This window comes from Argiope bruennichi, chromosome 11 (assembly GCF_947563725.1).
Source record: "Argiope bruennichi chromosome 11, qqArgBrue1.1, whole genome shotgun sequence".
In the NCBI taxonomy this organism is placed as follows: domain Eukaryota; kingdom Metazoa; phylum Arthropoda; class Arachnida; order Araneae; family Araneidae; genus Argiope; species Argiope bruennichi.
The window spans coordinates 33,549,891-33,572,169 of NC_079161.1; the positions used below are offsets into that span (position 1 = coordinate 33,549,891).

At 29.4% G+C, this 22,279-nt stretch overlaps 6 non-coding genes across 6 annotated transcripts; 3 read left to right on the forward strand and 3 right to left on the reverse strand.

Moving 5' to 3' along the window:
* Positions 1-2,144: 2,144 nt before the first annotated feature.
* Positions 2,145-2,267, reverse strand: LOC129957980 (U11 spliceosomal RNA). Its single transcript, XR_008783077.1, has one exon. It is a non-coding gene; the product is annotated as a U11 spliceosomal RNA (small nuclear RNA).
* A 581-nt stretch (positions 2,268-2,848) lies between these two features.
* Positions 2,849-2,955, reverse strand: LOC129957921 (U6 spliceosomal RNA). Its single transcript, XR_008783021.1, has one exon. It is a non-coding gene; the product is annotated as a U6 spliceosomal RNA (small nuclear RNA).
* Positions 2,956-3,608: 653 nt separating this feature from the next.
* On the forward strand, positions 3,609-3,724 carry LOC129957898 (U5 spliceosomal RNA). Its single transcript, XR_008782999.1, has one exon. It is a non-coding gene; the product is annotated as a U5 spliceosomal RNA (small nuclear RNA).
* Positions 3,725-12,221: 8,497 nt separating this feature from the next.
* Positions 12,222-12,337, reverse strand: LOC129957900 (U5 spliceosomal RNA). The gene has a single exon (XR_008783001.1). It is a non-coding gene; the product is annotated as a U5 spliceosomal RNA (small nuclear RNA).
* A 653-nt stretch (positions 12,338-12,990) lies between these two features.
* On the forward strand, positions 12,991-13,097 carry LOC129957923 (U6 spliceosomal RNA). The gene has a single exon (XR_008783023.1). It is a non-coding gene; the product is annotated as a U6 spliceosomal RNA (small nuclear RNA).
* Positions 13,098-13,681: 584 nt separating this feature from the next.
* On the forward strand, positions 13,682-13,809 carry LOC129957979 (U11 spliceosomal RNA). The gene has a single exon (XR_008783076.1). It is a non-coding gene; the product is annotated as a U11 spliceosomal RNA (small nuclear RNA).
* The last annotated feature ends 8,470 nt before the right edge of the window (positions 13,810-22,279 follow it).

The window sequence follows — 22,279 nt, forward strand, 5'->3', positions numbered from 1 at the left end:
AAAGTCATTCTATTCTTAAGTTTAAATTGCGATTTAAGAATTGTTAAATAAACTATCCAATTTATACCACTTTTACCCCATTTTATACCAAATTTAGCAGCTTCTATGTAGTAATTTTGGCTCCTTTACTTTCATTTTATTCAAAAGCTATTTTAATGAAGAATATAAATAAATTTGACAAATTTGAACACCTTTATTTAGTCTTAGAGGAAGATCATTTAATAAATAACAAACGCTTGATATGGTTCATTCGAATAAACTCCATGCCTATGTTCGTTTAGTATTATTGTGGATCATCCATTTCTGTAGTCCATTACTACAAATTAGAAGAAAAAAAAAAAAAAAAATCTCTTTCATAGAGTTTGACGAATAAATCGCACATGGAAATTCCACACAATAAAATTTTTACTGCTTAATTCGTGGGGTACCCAAGCATTAATTTATCGTCGGACGATTTCCAAAACAGAATAACAGGAAATGCTTTTAACGGTCATTTCGACACTCTTAGGTTTCTGCAATTTTAGAAATAATATTTTTCGAATGGTTTTTCTTCTCCTAAGTACGGAATATGTGCTAGAACTTGAAATTTAGCATTGAAAAAACTAAAATTAGCTCGAAAATCAATTTTTTATAATGAATAATCTAAAGGCAAGATTAAAGGGCATTTAAAATTCCTTCACATAGTTTGTATTAAATATATTTATCTTCGTTTTCCATTTTATCATTATAAATATGTTAAATTGGTTCCAGAAAAACAACTAGTTCTTAATTTAATCTTTAAATTTAATGAGTTCTGTTTTCGGCAAATTCATTTATTGTTTGTAGAGAATTGTAATATATAGATTTATTATTATTTGTAGAAAAACCGAACAAAATAAAAAGGAAAATAAAAAAAATTTCGCATCTATCATTTTTGTGCTATATTTCTCTATTACGCCTATTCTACTTCATATTATACTGACTTTTTTAACAGAAAACTACAAATGTCATTATCTCATTCAATCAAATTTTAATGAATTCTATCCAAATTAGCGAAAAGAGATATTATTTTCTTCTACTTTGCCTCATCAGCCTTTAATTTTTCAATCAGAACTTTAAATGATTTTCTGAAGTTCGCTATAATAAGATCTAAGCAATTCCTAAGATTTCTTGTTTTGATTTTGAAGCGCTTACCAGGACAATAAAAGTTTATGTTCTTCTGATCAAGCGAACTGTTCCAATATTATTAGTCTCTATCTAGTATTTAGATGTAACTATCTGAATTTCATTTCATTCAATCATTTTTCTATTTAGAATATTTTTTGGTCTTGTTACTGAAAACAAAAATAGCAAGCAAGTTTATCCAATTCCATTTATTTTCATTTTTAAAAATTAAATATTTTAAATTTTATTTACAAAGAGGTTGCTATTCAGAAAAGAAACAAAAACAATAATTTTACTTTGGGCCGAACAGAAAAGATAATAAAGTCAGAACTCCAGCTGCATTCATGACAATAATATTAATTCCATGTCCCTACTGTGATAAGCAGAAGCTCTAATGTAAGGCCTCTAAAGAACTCTATTACTGACACTGAGTGTTCATGCTCTCGGCAAAGAGGCGTTGCAGTCGTTTTTCACTCTCAAACACAAAAGGGGGAAGTTGGGCCGTGTAAATAAAAGAGGAAAAATAAGGTAGGTAGGTTGTAAAGCACAGGTATATGAAATTTGAAATTAAACCTCAGAATTCGATTCTTCTCCCGTGAATTCAAGGCTAGTTGGTCAAGAATATGATTTTTGCCAAATTATAGTCATCTTATGATATTTGAAGACATGTTAAAAACAAATTTAACAATACAAATAGTATTACAAAATATGCTCTAAAATTCGACATTAATTATCACTTTTTCTTAAAATCATTTATAAAAAAATATATTGCAGATTTTTTTTTTAATTTATTTATTTAAGGATGGATGCTCTGACAACAGTACCGTTAAAGTGGAAACAATTTATCAAATATCTTCAGGAAATGCGTTTCCTATATGGAAAACGCTTAGAGCAATCCAAAATAGTTCTTATAAATTATGTGTTTTATTTATATTGCTAGTGTATTTTTTAGTACTTCTGACTGCAAACAGCCTGTTAACTGTCTTCCATTTTGTTATAGCAGAGGCGCCAAATGCAATGGAAATCGGCAGCCCCCGTTTCCAGCAATTATGTGTCCAGAATCATTTGCTAGCGATTATGCCCCAGAGAGACTGCGTGCCATTTAGCATGCAAACACCCTTTTTGATCAATTTTAATTAGTTTAATTGCTTGTTCCCACTTAGCGGGGAAATAATTTATAAAGTATTAATTAAATGAATTTTGTTATAAATGTAAGTGCGCTCTGGGTAAATGCGTCGATTTTTTTTCCGAACAGTTTTTTTTTTTTTTTTTTTTTTTTCGCAGTTGCATTTTTTTTTTTTTTTTCCCCTTCTTTTTTCCTCTCGGATCGCTTATTGCCTCATATTTGTAATGACATTTTGCCCTTTTTCAAAAACTGAATTCAAAGGCGTGCCACAGTAATTCCTTTAGATGCAAATCATTCAGTGAATGTTCATTCTGTTTTTTAATCAAAATTTAATTCAAATATTAAATTACAGTTTAAAACTCTTTTTTTTCTTTTTTTTCCTTTTTTATTTTTCTAGCTTTTATGGTAATTAATTTTTCCGCTCATCCGAAATTAAATAAATTACTTACTCGTTTGAAAGTTGATGGTCTTTCTCCATTTGTAATGCTGAGAATGAGCGAAACTTCGAATTTCAATCGTAATTACCATGTATCACCGATGCGAGATTCGTTGGAGCTGTGTGAAAACTAAGGGAAGAAAAAAAATGTGGAACGCTTCACGATTTTGCGTGTCATCCTTGCGCAGGGGCCATGCTAATCTTCTCTGTATCGTTCCAATTTTAGTATATGTACTGCCGAAGCGAGTACATTAGCTTACTCATCCAGACTTATATTTATAGTACAAATAATTTACAAAACAATTATAGTGGTAATCAAGTAAGGCGTTTTCAAATGTTTCTTTATCGTTATGATTAATAAACAACTAAAGTCGCTTTGCCATCATTTTACATTCTTGAAAACTCATATAATTGCATAAAATAATATAATCTTTTTTTCTAAGTATAGAATAGAATCATTGAATTGAGATTAAATTTCTGTACAAAGTTGCTGAATTGCGCGTGCGCTTATGAGCAAAAACTATGTTTCTACTGAAATCTGACACTCGCGATTTCTGATGTGAATACTTTGCTCCTTCTTGATGCCCGATATCAGAAATGTATCAACACAACACAAACCAAAATCAATGGAAATTTTTTTTTAACAATGTTTGATAGAGAGTAACTAGTTGACAATCGTAAATTATGATTTAAGGTTATAGAAAATTTATTAATATTTAATGCATAATTATAAATGAAAGATTCTTTAATTCCTGGAAAACAGTTTAAAATTTAAAACAGAAGTTTTTTTTATAGAAATGTAATTATTAAATATTTTCCATTCCAAAAAAAAAGTCAACTCTTAACTACCACTTTTAAAAATAAATAGAGACACATATATAATTTAAGATGCACTAATTCTGTATGCTCTGGTTTCTCTTCAATATCGTGCTAATCTTTCGCCTTTTACTAAAGATTACCGTGGAGAGGAACAACTTAATGAGCCTACTCCAATTTTTGGAATCCCGCTTCGGTGGGATTTATAACTAAAGAAAGAGACACACACTTCTCCTTGATGAAAGTAGATGCTCTTACACCACAGCAATTCCAATTGACAGTGGTGGCGCTTCACACAGCGAGCGAACGGGGGAAAGAGAAAAAGCTCTGACATTATATTATCATTATAACGATATAAGCTACTTTAGTTCTGGACGAATAATATAAAACCTCAAGAACGATCCGTTAATTTAATTCTGGAAAGGTCCAGTGTTCTTGATTTAAAGTAATAATCAAGGTAAACTTTGAAAGCTCTGGAATAAAGATTTAATGTACCTGACTTATAGCAGATACAGGCAAATTCTAGGAAACTGCAACTGAGTGATGCAGTACCTAAAAAATAAACGAATTTTGATAAGGGTCAAATTCGGGAACGTCAATTTCTTTTTTAAATAAATACCATTCCAAAACATAAATAAGATTTATTAATTTAATCAACCCGTTATTTCAAAATTAAATTCCGTATGAAATGGTTAATTTTTAGATTAGATATCTTTGAAATATCTCTATTTAATTATATAAAAGAGGAAAAACGGAATAAATCCTTTAAAAAGTTATTAAAAAACCTTTTAAATTTAAAAATTATTAAAAACAATCAGTATATGTTTGAATAGTTAATGTGGTGGTTTTTAAGCAGATTTCGGGAAACAGAAGTGAAATGAAAAAATTAATATTGAGAGTTTCCTTATCTGGATTTCAAGTTCATTTGTTTCTTCTTCTTTTTTTTTAGGTTTAAATAAGTTAATTATCAACACACAGAAAATTTCTAAAAGAAAACAAATTGAAATTCATATTGAAGTAAATATCTGAATAAATGTATCAAAATATTATTTGGAAAAAATACTCAGAATGATTTTTATTTCATTTTTAAACAATTTTATTTAAGATTTTTGAGAATTTATAACTTTTGCACACTTGTCAGGTAATAATATAATAACTTAGTATTGAAAGAGTAATATGAAATTAATATTAAAATTTATTGATTGATAAATTATTCTAGAAAAGTAGCCGCAGAAGTACATAATATTAATAAAATAAAAATATTCGAATATAAGTGCTTTATTGAAAGCAGTAAAAACACAAGAAATATTCGTCCGTATGATGAAAAAATTTTAATTAATATAAAAATAATTATTATCAAAAATTAAAATAATACAATTATTCCATAAAAACGGGAGTTATGCATTTTTAGTTCAAAAACGAAACACATATTCGAAATAAATTTATTCGGATTTATTATTTATTTATTAGTTCAAAATATAAATGAATAAAAATTTCATAATTTCTAAAGATCTCATCATAAGGTATTCTGAATAATACTCGTCAGGAATTTTCACGAATAGAATATTTCGGATTCCTCTCTCGTTATTAAATATTCATATTCCTAATTTTTTTGAGTTCAGTAGGAAGTCGCTCATCCTGAAAAACAACAGAATGCACAGAAAAATATAGAATTAACGAAAACAAATCAGCAAAAAATAATAAGCAAATATAAAATAAATTGTATTAAAATGCCAAATAGCAAGCAAAATATACAAAATTATTCTCACCATGTTTTGTCTCAGGCTTAACATAATAGAATACAGCAGTAATGCTTTCGCTTTGTAATTCTGGGTGTTGAGAGTGGTGTAACAGTATTGATATTCGTTGCATGCATTAATTTAGGGGTTTTCAGGAACAAAAGGGTTCAATGGTTTCACTCCCAATATTGGTAACGATCACAGCGCCCCACACTCAACACCCAATTCTGTATGCTTTCTAGAAAACTACACGTTTTCTTAAGCTTCAAATTATAGCTTGCAGAGCATCTGAAATTCTAAATATCTGAATAAATGTATCAAAATATTATTTGAAAAAAAATACTCAGAATGATTTTTATTTCATTTTTAAACAATTTTATTTAAGATTTTTGAGAATTTATAACTTTTGCACACTTGTCAGGTAATAATATAATAACTTAGTATTGAAAGAGTAATATGAAATTAATATTAAAATTTATTGATTATTTAATTATTCTAGAAAAGTAGCTGCAGAAGTCCATAATATTAATAAAATAGAAATATTCGAATATAAGTGCTTTATTAAAAGTAGTAAAAAGACAAGACATATTCGTCCGTATGATGAAAAAATAAGCAAAATTCATTAGGAATTATCGATTGTAAAATAATGAGAAGAATTTTCTTAATTCTTTATGCACAAATTAAAATATAATTTAAAATATTAAGACGTTATCATTCATTTAAACTTTGAAACACGTGTAAATATGTCGACTTCTTCTCGTATAAGATTGCAGTATATTCACTGAACAATTCATTATTTCTAATGCATTTTGCTTATTCTTTTAATATCAAAATTAATCAAATAAAAAGTCCATTGATTCGTAATTAAAATTCAAGAGGCACGTAAATTGGTTTATGCTCGCATGGTGGCGCTGCGATCGGTTATTACTTCCACTCTTAAGGGAAACTCAGCCTATGCTTCGCTGTAGTTAAGGTTTGCTCAAATAAATAATACATTGGGAAACTGCAGTATTGGTTACTTGTGGTGATACAAAAACATCAGCTTCAGATGGAAGTTATGTCCTATCATGAAAAAAAAATCGTTGAAAGACCTGAGTTGAAGTAGCTGACATGAATTGTGAGAAAGACTTTGGGTGCAAAGAATCGACACTTTAGATCAAGTATATTTCTTCAAGAAATAATGCCACAGTTTCAATTTCAAGATTTAATGTATGAAAATAGCTTACACAGTGTAACAGTATTGATATTCGTTGCGTGCATTAATTTAGAGGTTTTCAGGAACAAAAGCGATCAGCGGTTTCACTCCCGATATTGGTAGCGATCACAGCGCCCCACACTCAACACCCAATTTTGCATGCTTTCTAGAAAACTACACGTTTTCTTAAGCTTCAAATTATAGCTTGCAGAGCATCTGAAATTCTTAAAACTAAAATAACACTCCAAGCGTTTTGAATTCCATCGGCTTGTTTATTCTTTCAACTTAACAGCGTATCTTACAAACATTGCCAGATTCCAGAAGGTTTACAATTGATCATCAGCTATTATACAAAAAATAAACGAAATAATATTAACAAAATATGTTTATCAAAGAAAAAAAATCCTTTGCTTTTACTTTTTAATAATATTTTAACAGAAATAAAAATAGTTGCAGTTATAAAATGTCTGAAAAGGAATCGTCTGCAAAATGTCTATTAACAGATTTAGATTATGATATTTACCGAACACTCCCACCTTTGATTTTTCGTTAATATTCAAACAGCAAATAAGGAAAATAAGCATTGGATACAAAGTAATTTGCATTGTTGAAGTCCTCAAAAATTTTTGAAGGCACTTTTTCAGTTCTACCTCTTCTTGTTGTAAGAGGTTTTTCACTAAGAGAGCTTTCATCTTCTGTACACTTTATCTCAAGAGGATAAATCCGACGAACAGGACATACAATCTCACCGATTGGTGTTTTCAATCGCAAGTTTTTATCACTGTAACGTTTTTATCTTTTCCTAAATAAACTTCAAGAATTTTAGTCATTGTCCACATTAATCTTTTCGGGACTATAAAACCCCGCTGATTTGTTCTCTCGTGGATGTTCTGTTTTGAAGCTTCCCAGTTCTAAATGGTGGGAGAGACACAAATGGTTACTCTTACGTGAGGATTTGTGGGCAGAATCTAATCACCATGTTAATAAAGAGATTGTCTTTGTAGAAAAATGTGGCAAATCAATTAGTCTTGTAAACAACTCTCCTGTTACTGCAGTGTTTTCTCTCGGTTTTCCAGCCATGCCAAAATCATTAAAATTTTGGGTTGGATTTCAATATTTCAGTATAATTCTAAGACCGAAAAGGAATGCAGAAACGAGGAATGTTTGACTACATCTGAAATAAATGAAGCAGAAAAAAGGATTATTAGGAGGATTTAAGAAGAGTATTTCACCGAAGAATCAGTTACAGGTTTGAAGACCCTCAATGTCTTTAGAGATGAGGAGAGTATTTTAAGAATTAAATCAAAATTAACTGAGAAGGGGGACTTGTGAAATTTTAGATACCCCATTCTTCTTCCTGGAAAATATAGGTTAGTAGAGCTTCTTGTCAGAGAGGCTCATATGGAAAACTCTCATGCTGGAGTACAGATTCTATTATCAAAATTGCGAGAAAATTTCTGGATTATAAATGGAAGAAGAATCGTTCGTAGAAAAATTAACAAATGCTTAAGATGAAAGAGATACAATTCCAGGTACATAGAGACCCAACATATGGGTTTGCCTCAGGACAGAGTAGAAGAATCAGCTGCATTTGAAGTGAACGGCGTAGATTTAGCTGGACCACTTACGCTTAAGGGAGGTGAAAAATGTTGGATAGTTCTTTTCACGTGTGCAGTGTATCGTGCAATACATCTCGAACTGACACTGTCACTTGATACTAGATCCTTCCTTCTTTGCCTTCGGCGGTTCTTAGCCAGACGAGGCCGCCCAAAGATTATTTACAGCGATAATGGCACCTAACTTTGTAGGCGCTGAAAATTTTCTGCAAAAGCTGGATTGGGATGTGATCGAAGGAGAAACTTCTATTCAAAGAATAACATGGAAATTCATACCACCCTCTGCATTACTCCAGACCTCTTACATACTTATCCGAAGATCCCAATGACCTCATTCCGCTCACTCCATCAATGTTTATACAAGATATTTCAACGGTGGAAGTGACCGATTTAGAGCAACTCGACACTACCGATGTTAAAAGGCGTCTGAAATATCGACTAAATCTTAGATAACACTTAAGGAACAGATTTTTACCTTAAATATTTAGGTATATTATTACAACCACGGAAGAAAAGCAATTATTATGAAGTAAAACCTGGAAAAATTGTCTTAATTGAAGATGATTCAAAGAAAAGATTAATGTGGACAATGACTAAAATTCTTGAAGTTTATTTAGGAAAAGATAAAAACGTTACAGTGATAAAAACTTGCGATTGAAAACACCAATCGGTGAGATTGTATGTCCTGTTCGTCGGATTTATCCTCTTGAGATAAAGTGTACAGAAGATGAAAGCTCTCTTAGTGAAAAACCTCTTACAACAAGAAGAGGTAGAACTGAAAAAGTGCCTTCAAAAATTTTTGAGGACTTCAACAATGCAAATTACTTTGTATCCAATGCTTATTTTCCTTATTTGCTGTTTGAATATTAACGAAAAATCAAAGGTGGGAGTGTTCGGTAAATATCGTAATCTAAATCTGTTAATAGACATTTTGCAGACGATTCCTTTTCAGACATTTTATAACTGCAACTATTTTTATTTCTGTTAAAATATTATTAAAAAGTAAAAGCAAAGGATTTTTTTCTTTGATAAACATATTTTGTTAATATTATTTCGTTTATTTTTTGTATAATAGCTGATGATCAATTGTAAACCTTCTGGAATCTGGCAATGTTTGTAAGATACGCTGTTAAGTTGAAAGAATAAACAAGCCGATGGAATTCAAAACGCTTGGAGTGTTATTTTAGTTTTAAGAATTTCAGATGCTCTGCAAGCTATAATTTGAAGCTTAAGAAAACGTGTAGTTTTCTAGAAAGCATGCAAAATTGGGTGTTGAGTGTGGGGCGCTGTGATCGCTACCAATATCGGGAGTGAAACCGCTGATCGCTTTTGTTCCTGAAAACCTCTAAATTAATGCACGCAACGAATATCAATACTGTTACACTGTGTAAGCTATTTTCATACATTAAATCTTGAAATTGAAACTGTGGCATTATTTCTTGAAGAAATATACTTGATCTAAAGTGTCGATTCTTTGCACCCAAAGTCTTTCTCACAATTCATGTCAGCTACTTCAACTCAGGTCTTTCAACGATTTTTTTTTTCATGATAGGACATAACTTCCATCTGAAGCTGATGTTTTTGTATCACCACAAGTAACCAATACTGCAGTTTCCCAATGTATTATTTATTTGAGCAAACCTTAACTACAGCGAAGCATAGGCTGAGTTTCCCTTAAGAGTGGAAGTAATAACCGATCGCAGCGCCACCATGCGAGCATAAACCAATTTACGTGCCTCTTGAATTTTAATTACGAATCAATGGACTTTTTATTTGATTAATTTTGATATTAAAAGAATAAGCAAAATGCATTAGAAATAATGAATTGTTCAGTGAATATACTGCAATCTTATACGAGAAGAAGGCGACATATTTACACGTGTTTCAAAGTTTAAATGAATGATAACGTCTTAATATTTTAAATTATATTTTAATTTGTGCATAAAGAATTAAGAAAATTCTTCTCATTATTTTACAATCGATAATTCCTAATGAATTTTGCTTATTTTTTCATCATACGGACGAATATGTCTTGTCTTTTTACTACTTTTAATAAAGCACTTATATTCGAATATTTCTATTTTATTAATATTATGGACTTCTGCAGCTACTTTTCTAGAATAATTAAATAATCAATAAATTTTAATATTAATTTCATATTACTCTTTCAATACTAAGTTATTATATTATTACCTGACAAGTGTGCAAAAGTTATAAATTCTCAAAAATCTTAAATAAAATTGTTTAAAAATGAAATAAAAATCATTCTGAGTATTTTTTTTCAAATAATATTTTGATACATTCATTCAGATATTTAGAATTTCAGATGCTCTGCAAGCTATAATTTGAAGCTTAAGAAAACGTGTAGTTTTCTAGAAAGCATACAGAATTGGGTGTTGAGTGTGGGGCGCTGTGATCGTTACCAATATCGGGAGTGAAACCATTGAACCCTTTTGTTCCTGAAAACCCCTAAATTAATGCATGCAACGAATATCAATACTGTTACACCACTCTCAACACCCAGAATTACAAAGCGAAAGCATTACTGCTGTATTCTATTATGTTAAGCCTGAGACAAAACATGGTGAGAATAATTTTGTATATTTTGCTTGCTATTTGGCATTTTAATACAATTTATTTTATATTTGCTTATTATTTTTTGCTGATTTGTTTTCGTTAATTCTATATTTTTCTGTGCATTCTGTTGTTTTTCAGGATGAGCGACTTCCTACTGAACTCAAAAAAATTAGGAATATGAATATTTAATAACGAGAGAGGAATCCGAAATATTCTATTCGTGAAAATTCCTGACGAGTATTATTCAGAATACCTTATGATGAGATCTTTAGAAATTATGAAATTTTTATTCATTTATATTTTGAACTAATAAATAAATAATAAATCCGAATAAATTTATTTCGAATATGTGTTTCGTTTTTGAACTAAAAATGCATAACTCCCGTTTTTATGGAATAATTGTATTATTTTAATTTTTGATAATAATTATTTTTATATTAATTAAAATTTTTTCATCATACGGACGAATATTTCTTGTGTTTTTACTGCTTTCAATAAAGCACTTATATTCGAATATTTTTATTTTATTAATATTATGTACTTCTGCGGCTACTTTTCTAGAATAATTTATCAATCAATAAATTTTAATATTAATTTCATATTACTCTTTCAATACTAAGTTATTATATTATTACCTGACAAGTGTGCAAAAGTTATAAATTCTCAAAAATCTTAAATAAAATTGTTTAAAAATGAAATAAAAATCATTCTGAGTATTTTTTCCAAATAATATTTTGATACATTTATTCAGATATTTACTTCAATATGAATTTCAATTTGTTTTCTTTTAGAAATTTTCTGTGTGTTGATAATTAACTTATTTAAACCTAAAAAAAAAGAAGAAGAAACAAATGAACTTGAAATCCAGATAAGGAAACTCTCAATATTAATTTTTTCATTTCACTTCTGTTTCCCGAAATCTGCTTAAAAACCACCACATTAACTATTCAAACATATACTGATTGTTTTTAATAATTTTTAAATTTAAAAGGTTTTTTAATAACTTTTTAAAGGATTTATTCCGTTTTTCCTCTTTTATATAATTAAATAGAGATATTTCAAAGATATCTAATCTAAAAATTAACCATTTCATACGGAATTTAATTTTGAAATAACGGGTTGATTAAATTAATAAATCTTATTTATGTTTTGGAATGGTATTTATTTAAAAAAGAAATTGACGTTCCCGAATTTGACCCTTATCAAAATTCGTTTATTTTTTAGGTACTGAATCACTCAGTTGCAGTTTCCTAGAATTTGCCTGTATCTGCTATAAGTCAGGTACATTAAATCTTTATTCCAGAGCTTTCAAAGTTTACCTTGATTATTACTTTAAATCAAGAACACTGGACCTTTCCAGAATTAAATTAACGGATCGTTCTTGAGGTTTTATATTATTCGTCCAGAACTAAAGTAGCTTATATCGTTATAATGATAATACAATGTCAGAGCTATTTCTCTTTCCCCCGTTCGCTCGCTGTGTGAAGCGCCACCACTGTCAATTGGAATTGCTGTGGTGTAAGAGCATCTACTATCATCAAGGAGAAGTGTGTGTCTCTTTCTTTAGTTATAAATCCCACCGAAGCGGGATTCCAAAAATTGGAGTAGGCTCATTAAGTTGTTCCTCTCCACGGTAATCTTTAGTAAAAGGCGAAAGATTAGCACGATATTGAAGAGAAACCAGAGCATACAGAATCAGTGCATCTTAAATTATATATATGTCTCTATTTATTTTTAAAAGTGGTAGTTAAGAGTTGACTTTTTTTTTGGAATGGAAAATATTTAATAATTACATTTCTATAAAAAAAACGTCTGTTTTAAATTTTAAACTGTTTTCCAGGAATTAAAGAATCTTTCATTTATAATTATGCATTAAATATTAATAAATTTTCTATAACCTTAAATCATAATTTACGATTGTCAACTAGTTACTCTCTATCAAACATTGTTAAAAAAAATTTTCCATTGATTTTGGTTTGTGTTGTGTTGATACATTTCTGATATCGGGCATCAAGAAGGAGCAAAGTATTCACATCAGAAATCGCGAGTGTCAGATTTCAGTAGAAACATAGTTTTTGCTCATAAGCGCACGCGCAATTCAGCAACTTTGTACAGAAATTTAATCTCAATTCAATGATTCTATTCTATACTTAGAAAAAAAGATTATATTATTTTATGCAATTATATGAGTTTTCAAGAATGTAAAATGATGGCAAAGCGACTTTAGTTGTTTATTAATCATAACGATAAAGAAACATTTGAAAACGCCTTACTTGATTACCACTATAATTGTTTTGTAAATTATTTGTACTATAAATATAAGTCTGGATGAGTAAGTTAATGTACTCGCTTCGGCAGTACATATACTAAAATTGGAACGATACAGAGAAGATTAGCATGGCCCCTGCGCAAGGATGACACGCAAAATCGTGAAGCGTTCCACATTTTTTTTCTTCCCTTAGTTTTCACACAGCTCTAACGAATCTCGCATCGGTGATACATGGTAATTACGATTGAAATTCGAAGTTTCGCTCATTCTCAGCATTACAAATGGAGAAAGACCATCAACTTTCAAACGAGTAAGTAATTTATTTAATTTCGGATGAGCGGAAAAATTAATTACCATAAAAGCTAGAAAAATAAAAAAGGAAAAAAAAGAAAAAAGAGTTTTAAACTGTAATTTAATATTTGAATTAAATTTTGATTAAAAAACAGAATGAACATTCACTGAATGATTTGCATCTAAAGGAATTACTGTGGCACGCCTTTGAATTCAGTTTTTGAAAAAAGGCAAAATGTCATTACAAATATGAGGCAATAAGCGATCCGAGAGGAAAAAAGAAGGGGAAAAAAAAAAAAAAAAAATGCAACTGCGAAAAAAAAAAAAAAAAAAAAAAAGAACTGTTCGGAAAAAAAAATCGACGCATTTACCCAGAGCGCACTTACATTTATAACAAAATTCATTTAATTAATACTTTATAAATTATTTCCCCGCTAAGTGGGAACAAGCAATTAAACTAATTAAAATTGATCAAAAAGGGTGTTTGCATGCTAAATGGCACGCAGTCTCTCTGGGGCTGCGCATAATCGCTAGCAAATGATTCTGGACACATAATTGCTGGAAACGGGGGCTGCCGATTTCCATTGCATTTGGTGCCTCTGCTATAATAATAATGAAGAAAGTGCACAATCTATATGTTGTCCGAAGTAATGCGTGTACTTCATCTGAAAATATGATGCAATTTGAAGATTTGAAAAGTGATGAGTGAATCGCATTGTCAAGTAATAATGAATAATATACCTATTTATATTAGAGCCATTATACTTTTCCTTTAAAATATAAATTTTTCGGGCGAATATATAAAAATAGGTGAACAGTCCATGATATGAGTGGTGATAAGAATTACTTCCAGCTAATTATTTACATTAATTAAAATGAAGCAATTTGCGAAAGAATGAAAGCTTACCAATCTCAGGTAATTCATAATTTCAGAAAACAAATTCAAATTTTTAATGCAATTAAAATATATAGATGCTTTGTAATTAACAGATGGCGCTACAGTCCAAAAATTAATCTATCTTTGGGCTGCAGCGCCATCTGTTAATGACGAAAACTCTATGCTTTACTATTGCAGGATCATTATTCCGCTTTCGTGGAATTGGTTTTCTGAAATTATAAATTACCTGAGATTATAATTTATCATAACATTTGGCGATTCTTATATCTAAAATGGTTTAGATGGAGGATTGAGAAAATGATTGAATATTATCTGCTGTTTTAATCAAATTCTTAAGTCATGGTTGAAGAATAACACTTTTATTACCGATTTCATATGAATTTTCAATATATTAGACTAATAAAATTTCTTTTCTCACAAGACAGTAAAATAGTACATAGACAGTAATAGTACAGTAAAATATTACATATTATACAAAACTGGATTGGATAAGCCAGTTTAAAAATTAGTGTACCAGAAAATATGAAGGTTTACTCTAAGTATATTAGTTTTAACATGTAATAATAATCAGAATTAAAGATAAAAGTTGACTAATTTATTTGAATTGCAACAGATAGGAGGGTAATTCGGAATTTAAGTGTTGGAAAATAATAATTAAAGAACACGAATGAGAAAGTAGAAAAAATTTGCGCATTTTTCTAATTTTATTTTATTTAATTTTTCCTTCTGAAAAGTACGATGGCAGTCCGTTTGGACAACATAAGCAGAAACCTGATGCAAATGGTAAATAACTCGTTTTACAGGGACAGAGATAAAGATTGAAGCATCTTCTAGATTCCAAAGACTATATTTAAAGCAAAATGTTGATTTTTGTAGTCTTTGTTAATAAAATAGATTATTTGCGCTTATCTGTCTCTCAGCCTTCGATAAGACAGACAATCGGAACTGAGAGAATATGTTTGACACAGTTTTATGTTTTAGAAGTAAGTGACCACCGATCAATTTTTTAAAAATTTTAAACAATTAAAAGTAAACAATGAAAAAAAATATTTTATTTCATTAAATTTAATCAATATTATCACACAAATATCACTTTTTTATACAGTTTAAAATTCAAAAATATCTTGTACTATAGTGGGTGTGTTGTGATTTTCTAAATAACTGCCTGGTTTTAAATATAATATTTTTAATCTACACAAACACACATAGACAATTAGGTTAAAGAAAACAGTATGGTGGAGGGATTCCACCGTCTCCAGCCGACAGCATTCGGCGTTAGCGCAAGGGTTGTGCACGGGAGAATGTCGACCTCAAGGTGGAGGTCTCCCGTTCAACTGCTTGTCTTCTGTAAAACGCCATGAGGGGGCGCTCTCCGCTGATTTAAGTATTTTTTTCTTCCTCCCCCCCTTATTTTTAAAATTTTATTTATTTTATTATTATTACTCTTTTTTTTGAAAATCTTTTTATGTTCGAAGTGAAACAAACTATTTTCTTTGCTTCTACAAACACATGTGTTTATCTTTCATAGCTGAAGGATGAAGATTCTGTTTATTCTTCGAGAACACAGCCACAAATAATTATTTACAAATATTTACATATTTCATTTTACGTCAACGGATCCTTTATTTAGTACATAACCAAACTTTGCTTCCGTTCTTGCACACTTCATCAACCAAAACTGAACTGAAACTTACATCTGTTACTGTGGACTATAATGGGAATTTTTCCTTACGTCACCAGCACGCGTGCGCAAAAGGGTTACATTAAAAAAAAAAAAAATCAATAGAGATAAGATTACAGGAGCGACTTTTAAGCGTCAACAATTTGGCTTTAATAAATATTAGTATTCAACCATTTAGCTAATAATAATTCTTTTTCTGTTGAATAATAAATATTATTCTTGTGATTTTTTTTCCACCAAAATCATAAAATTTTCGTAATATTATGAAAGTTTTTATACTAAATGTAGTTTTTAAATAATTTTTTTATGTTGGAAATAAAAAATAAATATGTTGGAATCCATGAAATAAGCTTTAAGAATAATATATCTAAAGATTTCTTATTTTTCCTGGATTCTCATACTGCAGAATTTAAATAATTTTATTATAAATTTTTTTTAAAAATCGTATTTTTTCTGTCATTTAAAAATATAAAATTAATACGAAAATAAGTAGATGACCAATACTAAAATTATAGAAACACCAATATTAAAATTATCATTTCATCTTTTAACTATTATTCATCAGATTTTTTAGTGAACTATGCTCAATTTTCCTAAAATAATTTTTTAATATATGCAGAAAATTATCAAATGATTTCTCTTTAAATCATTCAAGAATAGAAATCAATAATTAATTGATTTGAGAATAACTGTATTTTTAATTTTTAAAAGCTGCATTTGCTTGACTCCACACCCTTCATTTAGTGAAGGGAACTCTCCCTTCTTTTAGTGAAGGGAGAGTTTTTTTTTTTTTTCTTTCTTCTTTATTTTATAACAGAGAATTGTTGACTTCTGCATCAAACCTTCAAACAAAATAGGTTGGTTATTTGGTCCATAAAAAAAGCATTTGGATCATCGTCTTGGTATGCAATATCTCACTTGGTTAATAATAATAATCGAATCATATTATATTGCTAATCATGTTGCAATTTATTTAGAACCAGTGGTTTTGATATATTGGTATCTTAAAAAGTTTTTGAATACCATAGCTTTTGAATTGATTTATTCATTTTTTTTTTTCGTTTTATTTCGCATTTCTCTTCATGCTTATTTTCCCCTACGTTCACTTCACTCTTTTCATTTGTTTTCGGTTTCTTTCTTTCTTTCACCTTTAACTTTTGATTTAGAATAAAGAAAAAAAGGTGCGAAAATTAGCCTACAGTACAGAAAGAAAAAAAAAATGTCTCTAACTCAGCAATGCAATATAGATTTTGAGGCCCCCTAGGTGTGGAGTCATTAGGCGACCGCCTCCAACGCCTGTGCGGAAAACCGCCACTGTGTGGATGCCTTGGGAATTGAAAATTTCTCTGCCATGCAATGGGTGGCTGGACATATTTCATACAAGGAATAACATCATGTTACGATCTCTGTGTGGTGAAGCGGCCAATGTCGACCTCCGTTCATGTGAAGATTGGCAGAAGCGTCTTCCATTGCTTTTGGCTGGATAGGATGACAAGGGCGTAATCAACATGTGCGAAGCAGCACTCTGCAAAACAAAAATATGATACAAAATTCCGAAGAAGCCAGAGGTGGAGAAATTCCAAAAGAGTGGCTTAGCATTAATTTTTATGTGAACGCAGTTAAGGAGAAAGAGAAGCCTCTGGTCGTTTAAAGATATCAAAGATCTAGGTATTTTAAAGAAAAAGATTTAAACTGTCATGGTGTGTCTTGGTATGCGAACAATAAAGCATGGATGACATCATCCATTTCTGAAGAATGGCTAGTAAACTTTAAAAAAAAAAAAAAAAAAAAAGAGTGAGAGAGAGATCAAAACAGGAAAGTTCTCCTTGTGTTGGACAATGCAGAGTATCATGCACACAGAGTTAAGCTGACAAATGTTAACATTAAATTCATGGAAGCGCATCATTTTGACACATTTCAAATATTATAAGGAAAATTACAAAGTTCGCATTTTTATTTTATCTCTTGCACTGACTTTTATCAGTTGAATGAGGTAAATATATATTATTGTCTATTTTCTTCAAACGTGTTGAAATATTGTAATTCTCTATTGTGGTATACCTATCTTTACGAATGTGTGTCAATTTGACACGATCGTAAACCTAGTATTAAAAGACAACAACAAACATAAACCGGAAACAATAGCATATAACAATGAGACAAAGTTTGGAGTCGACATAATATACCAAATGGCAAGAAAATATATTATCAAGGCAGCATCTTTTCGATAGCCTCTCTGGCTGATTTTCAACATTTGAGATTTAGTGGCAATAAACGCATAAATCTTATACAAGAATGTACTACATCAAAACTATCCTAAAAGATTTTCTATTTCAGTAGTCCAATAAACTTGCAGAAAAAAAAAAAAAAGAACAAGAAAGGAGTGTGGGGGGGGGGAATGCAAATTCATAGATTATAATCTCCCATCACCTAGTACTTCGCAAGAACGCAAGGGTTACCAAATTGGCTTTTGTAAAAGGAACGAAGCAATAACATTTGTAAAATATGCGAAAAGTGTACAAACACAATTGAGTATTTGTGCAAAAGATGCGCGAAATGAATATTAAATATTGAAATAATAATAATAATATACTAAAATTTTTGAATAATAAAAACTTTTCATCAATAGATATCTCATATTTTTATTTTTTACTTATAGAGTAAAATTATATTTTCTTCCAAGTGTTTTATATATATATGCAACCGTTCACGCGTCCAAATGACAAGTGTCATAGAGACAGGTATATAATTTATAGGTATACAAGTTCAGATATTCAGAACCTGTAGCTTAGGGCCAACCGCCTCGAAGAGGAAGCCAATTTCGAGAATTTGTCAGTAATAAAATGCATTAAGTTAAGGACAGCAATCGGCCACAATAACTCCTGTCGATACTGCCTCGTTCAGTGGTAACGCGGTGATCAGCTGTACAAAAGAAACACGAAGCAGAAATGGAGTGCTCTGATGCAAGTGTCGATTGGGAGGAATGCCCTTTTGATTGACAAGACTATCAAAGGTAAGCGTTTTTTACATGCCTTTAATCAAATCGAAAATTAATTTAAGATTGATTTAAATTAACTAACCAATTTTGTGTGTTTTAATTTTTTTTTTTATAAATAGAATTTATTGTGCCTTTCAGGCGCTGATTCTGTCTTTGGCGAGGAATTTTCTACCTTTTGTAATCCTAATCCAGCTAAACTTTCAACTCAAGCGATATTGAGGAAAATAGATGAAGTTATAGTGAATTCCGACGCAATGACAAATGAATCGGTTAGAAAAGTTTATTAGAGATTTATTTTTTAAACTGAAAGACGAACTTGAAAAAATGGTGTTTCTGAGAAGTGTAAAAAACTAAAAACTGAGTTAAACTGCATCGCTTCTTAAATAAAATGTAAAAACTATTAAATAAAGTATTGTTTTCTATTTATCTAAGTCTCTAACTCCATTTTAAATGCATCAGACTTATTTATATAATGTTATAGCAATTATCGTCAATTGTAATGAAAACCCACCGTACCAAGAAAATTTGGCCGCTCAGAGGTTTCACTGTATTAATTTTCGGCGAGAATGTAGAATTTTTAGTAAAACTATGGTATCATCCTTGGCGATTAATCCTCAGCATGCCGTCAGTATTCGAAAATCGAGTTTGTGCTTTCTAAACGGTTCTCTCGACCGATTGAAATAAAAATTTGACGCAAAACAGCACAACCACAAAATCCTATAACAATTTGTCATTGCGTTTTTGAATTATTGCATTTACTTGTTTCTGAAAGTAAAAACTAACACACAATCGACCCGTAGTTGTATTTGGCTCAAAATTTACGGATGGTTACACTATAGATGTTAAATCTATTTAACGAATTTTATCTATCTAGAACTCTTCGCTTTATAATGACTTAGATTCGAACAGCCGAATTACCTCTGGGCAGAAAACTCCAAAGTGGGTGTAAAAACCATATGCCATATTTCACCCATCAAGCTGAAAGCGTTTTTTAATTATCTTTGTCGTAGACAGATAGACGGACATTTTCCAAAAATGTGTCTTTCGAACCCAGGGAGGTCTAAAACGAGGAGATTCGTCAAAATCTCGAATTCGAATTTTTTGATGATTATTAAACTTTCTTTATATTACGTAAACAGGAAAGTAAAAATGAAATTGGAAATCATTTTTATGTGTTCTGGATACGTATTGAAAGGATCATTTATGAATAAGGCATTAAAAAAAATTAATTTAGATATATGAACCTAAAGATGTATGATATTTTATTTTTCTAACAAATAATTTTGTTTACATTTCTAGGATGAATTTATTAAATAGAAGCTATGATTTAAAAAATAAAATACAAGATATCTTCAATGCAAATGACCAGACAGTGAATGAATGGATAATGAAAAAAAATATATAAAAATTTAAACAAAATAATACAGAAATTTTATGTTTATGATTGGTCAAAATTATTATAAATGTAGAGAAACTTCACAAGATTAACCAAAAAAGAAAAATAATTTATTTTCCAGTTTTTATCAAAATTTGCGTTTGTAAAGGCTTGTACATTATCAACAATTCTATTGGGAAAACAGTGGCAAAACAAAATTCTTAGTGGTTTTAAATTTATAAAATCTACATTTATACTTGAAATTTTTTGAAACATTTTATTGCATATTAATGATGTATTAAAAATAAAAAAGTAACTTTAAAAACATTTTTCAGCAGAAAAAAAAATCAAGCCTATTCAGCCCTATGTGGAACAAGACAGTTAAATTTTGTTCAACAGTTAGCTCTGATTCATTATTTTCATCAGTACTTGTGCAATGAGTTTACCACTTCTAATATTGAATAGAGCCATTAGTAAACTATGAGCATTTATGCTCACAATAATATCAACCAACATTTGATCAAGTTATTTCAGAAAAAGAACTGCAATGAGAAAAACAAATTATTCATGAAAAACCTAATTATTTTTATAAAAAAACTTTTGCAGAAGCCAAACAACTCAATCAAAATGGTTGTTACAAGCACAAAATTTTTCCCCTTTTTATCTGATGAACCAGAAACTCATTTTGTCCACTCTCTCCAACTACAATAATTTTAAATGACAAATGAAGTTAAAAAATTCTTATACAGTTTTAAGATATCAAATTACATATCAGCAAATTTTACAAACATATACAGTGGTAATCAAAAATACAAACATGTTTTAATAAATCAACAGAGAATAAAACTTTGTTTTTGAATAAAAAAGTTTATTTTAGAAGAAATGAATATTTTTAGAATATTACAAACATAGAATTTAATACATAAATAGTTATTAGGTACATTTTTCCAGTTGGTTTTTATATGTATACAATTTTCTATTTAAAATTACATTATAATCATAATAAAGAACTTTTATAAAATGCAATTAATACAAAAGATAAATTGAATATTTTAATCACAACATTCATGTACTGCCATTTTCCTTTAAAAATATCATGATATTTTAAAATTTAATTTCAAAACTATTTGAAAATACATAAAATGTTACTTTATGTATTTCCATAAAATGTGGCACTATTATTTTTATGTAAAAAGAATATATATCATGCACAAGTGATTGCATGTTACTACAAAAAATATCCCCTTATCAAAATTATGTATAGATTATTAATGTATTAAATTTGGTACAATAACTTTCTATTCCAATATTTTACAGAACAAAAATGAACACAAGTAGCTTTTAAGTAACAGAAATCACAAAATTTATTATTTAAACCTTTTTTTAACAACTAATGTTATTCTTTACAAGTACTAAACAAAATTAAGTTTTTATTTTAAGTACAATGAAATATTTTATAAAGATGCAAACAGATATTCTAAGCAGCATTTCCATCTAAGCATATATATTTAACTAAAAAGCAAAATGAATTTGATTTAAATATGAAGTGTAGAAGTAGTTAAGTAGGTTTTAAATTGGAGCAACAAAATTGCTATTAATAATACAAAGTTCATCAAAACACAAGAAATTTTTATGCATCATCAATAAATAAACATTTAAAAAATAATATTAGAAAAGAATTAATTGCATATGTCCATCATATTTCTGTTAGAGCGAATTATATGATACACAGTTTATGAAACAAAGCAGAAAAGGATAAGACAAAATTAAATAATTTTACCCCATTTTAGATTATCTAGCAAATTTTTATTATTACTGTTGAGCATTTTCCTTACTTAAGTTCTGCCAATATATTTTCTTGGCAACCATTGCCCATTTTAACAAATTTGATTACCTATTATTCATTGAAAAAATTTAAATAAAATAAGATAGAATATGATAAGTGTTTGTAACTAGATAGTGATCAATTTTGTGATAATGCATATTATTTAAAAAAATATTCATACATTAACAATCAGCGAGAAATTCTATATTTCTTAAAATGCTTATTTAATTGATGGAAAAATATGCATTTTAATCTAATACATGATAATGATATAAAATATTAGCATGCAGCTTA